Here is a 5,650-nt window from a genome sequence, read left to right on the forward strand (position 1 = left end):
CGGTTTATTGTTTTTTTGTTAACGATGAAATACAACAATATCAGCCGAAGGGAATTCACTTGAATGAATTCAATTTCATTGTAACAGTTCAAGACAGAAACAGACGTTTGAAACTTTGACACAGACTCGAAGCACAGCTCCCCAATATCTACAGTCACTCCGACACCTCACACGGAAAGCATTTCTGTGTTTCGGAAGGAAAATGGAATGAAATGATAGCAATGGGGTCCATTTCCTTGTCCCGCCCGCTATGGGAATTGGCACGGGTGGGCCTGTTGAGCTGGGGTGGGTCGGTTGAGCTGGGGTGGGCCTGTTGAGCTGGGGTGGGTCTGTTGAGCTGGGGTGGGTCTGTTGAGCTGGGGTGGGTCTGTTGAGCTGGGGTGGGTCGGTTGAGCTGGGGTGGGCCTGTTGAGCTGGGGTGGGTCTGTTGAGCTGGGGTGGGTCTGTTGAGCTGGGGTGGGTCTGTTGAGCTGGGGTGGGTCTGTTGAGCTGGGGTGGGCATTTCCATTCTGGGAGATAACTGCTTTCACTTCCTCATTTTTTCAGCAGAAACAACTTAACTTATTTTGATGTGGTGAGGACCTAACATTGTGGTTAGCTTCAAAACAGGTTATGGAAATGCAGTTAAGCATAAAGGGAAATGGGAATAAATAATCCAGACACCTGGCAACCTGGAAGTTATTATCCTGCTAATTACTAAATAAATTTGAAAGTGAATCGAAGCTTCACAGATCAATGGATGAGGAGGTTTAAAGCTTTGTGATGTTTTTGGGTTTTCTATGAAGTGGCAGCTGCTGCTTTGAACACTTCTGTCTGAGGCAGCAGGAGTAAGGGGCTGGTAAGTGAGAAGGCAGCGATTTATCACTGTTTCTGGCCGGAATGTTAGTTTCCAGGCAGGGGTGATTGTTGGGGAGTAGGGGGGTGGTGTCTCTGAAATGGGGTCACTGAGATGGGAGTCTCTGATGGGGGGGGGTCTCTGATGGGGGTCTCTGATGGGGGAGTCTCTGATATGGGAGTCTCCGATGGAGGGGGGTCTCTGACAGGGGTGACTCATATGGGGGGTCTCTGATATGGGGGTTTGATAGTGGCCTGATGTAACGATCTCTGTTTGGGGTGTGATGGGGTGTCTGTGGGGACTAAGGGGTTGGGGTGGGTAGGTTTTGGGATGTGGAGGGAGGAGGACCCTCCAATGGACTTTAAGGACACCAACATTAAATACTTACCCACTTGATCCAACCCGGGGTCCACCACATCAGGAGCACACTGGGAAATACTTGCACCAATCCACGTGGCGTGAATCTGGGCTGAGAGGGTTGGAGTATCACGGGGGCGTGGAGCACATTGGTGAACCAGATGGGTTTTTACAACAATCAATAATAGTTTCATGGTGACCATTGCTGAAGCTATGTTTACATTGCAGATTGAGTAATTAAATTTAAATGGAAGCAGTGACTGTGGTGGGATTTCTATCCATGTCCCAGAGCATTAGTTTAGCCTCCGGATTACTGGTTCCGTGACATCACCACTCTGTCGCTGTCCCTCCCCAATCTCCAGCGTTCTGGTAGAAAGGGCAGCCTTTGCTAAATTGGTTAAAATGTTTATGCTGATATCAGAAGCTCATTGAAAGGCCGAGATACTGGATTTAAATTAGAGTTCTGCCTGTTTTACAGGATCAGTTTTCAACCTTCGAATTTCTCAGCAGTTCACTCACCCTGTGCGGTCGTCACACAGCCCAACATGACTCTGACCAGCTGGACTCCAGCCCAACAGGACACTGACCAACTGGACTCCAGCCCAACATGACTCTGACCAACAGGAAGCTCCAGCCCAACATGACTCTGATCAACTGGACTCCAGCCCAACATGACTCTGACCAACAGGAGACTCCAGCCCAACATGACTCTGACCAACTGGACTCCAGTCCAACATGACACTGACCAACTGGACTACAGCCCAACATGACACTGACCAACAGGAAGCTCCAGCCCAACATGACACTGACCAACAGGAAGCTCCAGCCCAACATGACTCTGACCAACTGGACTCCAGCCCAACATGACTCTGACCAACTGGACTCCAGCCCAACAGGACACTGACCAACTGGACTCCAGCCCAACATGACACTGACCAACTGGAGTCCAGCCCAACATGACACTGACCAAGAGGAAGCTCCAGCCCAACATGACACTGACCAACTGGACTCCAGCCCAACAGGACACTGACCAACTGGACTCCAGCCCAACATGACACTGACCAACTGGACTCCAGCCCAACATGACACTGGCCAACAGGAAGCTCCAGCCCAACAAGACACTGACAAACAGGACTCTCCAGTCCAACATGACACTGACCAACTGGACCCCAGCCCAACATGACACTGACCAACAGGAAGCTCCAGCCCAACATGACACTGACCAACTGGACTCCAGCCGAACATGACACTGACCAACTGGAAACTCCAGCTCAACATGACACTGACCAACTGGACTCCAGCCCAACATGACACTGACCAATAGGAAGCTCCAGCCCAACATGACACTGACCAACAGGAAACTCCAGCTCAACATGACATTGACCAACTGGACTCCAGCCCAACATGACACTGACCAACAGGAAACTCCAGCTCAACATGACACTGACCAACAGGAAGCTCCAGCCCAACATGACACTGACCAACTGGACTCCAGCCGAACATGACACTGACCAACTGGAAACTCCAGCTCAACATGACACTGACCAACTGGACTCCAGCCCAACATGACACTGACCAATAGGAAGCCCCAGCCCAACATGACACTGACCAACAGGAAACTCCAGCCCAACATGACATTGACCAACTGGACTCCAGCCCAACATGACACTGACCAACTGGATTCCAGCCCAACATGACACTGACCAACAGGAAGCTCCAGCCCAACATGACACTGACCAACTGGACTCCAGCCCAACATGACACTGACCAACTGGACTCCAGCCCAACATGACACTGACCAACTGGACTCCAGCCCAACATGACACTGACCAACTGGACTCCAGCCCAACATGACTCTGACCAACTGGACTCCAGCCCAACATGACACTGACCAACTGGACTCCAGCCCAACATGACACTGACCAACTGGATTCCAGCCCAACATGACACTGACCAACAGGAAGCTCCAGCCCAACATGACACTGACCAACTGGACTCCAGCCCAACATGACACTGACCAACTGGACTCCAGCCCAACATGACACTGACCAACTGGACTCCAGCTCAACATGACACTGACCAACTGGACTCCTGCCCAACATGACACTGACCAACAGGAAGCTCCAGCTCAACATGACACTGACCAACTGGACTCCAGCCCAACATGACACTGACCAACAGGAAGCTCCAGCCCAACATGACACTGACCAACTGGATTCCAGCCCAACATGACACTGACCAACAAGTAGCTCCAGCCCAACATGACACTGACCAACTGGACTCCAGCCCAACATGCCACTGACCAACAGGAAGCTCCAGCCCAACATGACACTGACCAACTGGACTCCAGCCCAACTGACACTGACCAACAGGAAGCTCCAGCCCAACATGACTCTGACCAACAGGAAGCTCCAGCCCAACATGACATTGACCAACTGGACTCCAGCCCAACATGACACTGACCCACAGGAAGCTCCAGCTCAACATGACACTGACCAACTGGACTCCAGCCCAACATGACACTGACCAACTGGATTCCAGCCCAACATGACACTGACCAACAAGTAGCTCCAGCCCAACATGACACTGACCAACTGGACTGCAGCCCAACATGACACTGACCAACTGGACTCCAACCCAACATGACACTGACCAACTGGACTCCAGCCCAACATGACACTGACCAACAGGAAGCTCCAGCCCAACATGACACTAACCAACTGGACTCCAGCCCAACATGACACTGACCAACTGGACTCCAGCCCAACATGACACTGACCAACTGGACTCCTGCCCAACATGACACTGACCAACAGGAAGCTCCAGCCCAACATGACACTGACCAAAAGGAAACTCCAGCCCAACATGACACTGACCAACTGGATTCCAGCCCAACATGACACTGACCAACTGGACTCCAGCCCAACATGACACTGACCAACAGGAAACTCCAGCCCAACATGACACTGACCAACAGGAAGCTCCAGCCCAACATGACACTGACCAACAGAAAGCTCCAGCCCAACATGACACTGACCAACTGGACTCCAGCCCAACATGACACTGACCAACAGGAAGCTCCAGCCCAACATGACACTGACCAACTGGACTCCAGCCCAACATGACACTGACCAACTGGACTCCAGCCCAACATGACACTGACCAACAGGAAGCTCCAACCCAACATGACACTGACCAACTGGACTCCAGCCGAACATGACACTGACCAACTGGACTCCAGCCCAACATGACACTGACCAACAGGAAGCTCCAGCCCAACATGACACTGACCAACTGGACTCCAGCCCAACATGACACTGACCAACTGGACTCCAGCCCAACAGGACACTGACCAACAGGAAGCTCCTGCCCAACATGACACTGACCAACTGGACTCCAGTCCAACATGACACTGACCAACAGGAAGCTCCAGCCCAACATGACACTGACCAACAGGGAGCCCCAGCCCAACATGACACTGACCAACTGGACTCCAGTCCAACATGACACTGACCAACTGGACTCCAGCCCAACATGACACTGACCAACAGGAAGCTCCAGCCCAACATGACACTGACCAACTGGACTCCAGCCGAACAGGACACTGACCAACAGGAAGCTCCTGCCCAACATGACACTGACCAACTGGATTCCAGCCCAACATGACACTGACCAACAAGTAGCTCCAGCCCAACATGACACTGACCAACTGGACTGCAGCCCAACATGACACTGACCAACTGGACTCCAACCCAACATTACACTGACCAACTGGACTCCAGCCCAACATGACACTGACCAACAGGAAGCTCCAGCCCAACATGACACTGACCAACTGGACTCCAGCCCAACATGACACTGACCAACTGGACTCCAGCCCAACATGACACTGACCAACTGGACTCCTGCCCAACATGACACTGACCAACAGGAAGCTCCAGCCCAACATGACACTGACCAAAAGGAAACTCCAGCCCAACATGACACTGACCAACTGGATTCCAGCCCAACATGACACTGACCAACTGGACTCCAGCCCAACATGACACTGACCAACAGGAAACTCCAGCCCAACATGACACTGACCAACAGGAAGCTCCAGCCCAACATGACACTGACCAACAGAAAGCTCCAGCCCAACATGACACTGACCAACTGGACTCCAGCCCAACATGACACTGACCAACAGGAAGCTCCAGCCCAACATGACACTGACCAACTGGACTCCAGCCCAACATGACACTGACCAACTGGACTCCAGCCCAACATGACACTGACCAACAGGAAGCTCCAACCCAACATGACACTGACCAACTGGACTCCAGCCGAACATGACACTGACCAACTGGACTCCAGCCCAACATGACACTGACCAACAGGAAGCTCCAGCCCAACATGACACTGACCAACTGGACTCCAGCCCAACATGACACTGACCAACTGGACTCCAGCCCAACA

This window comes from Scyliorhinus torazame, chromosome 17 (genome assembly GCF_047496885.1).
Source record: "Scyliorhinus torazame isolate Kashiwa2021f chromosome 17, sScyTor2.1, whole genome shotgun sequence".
NCBI lineage: Eukaryota > Metazoa > Chordata > Chondrichthyes > Carcharhiniformes > Scyliorhinidae > Scyliorhinus > Scyliorhinus torazame.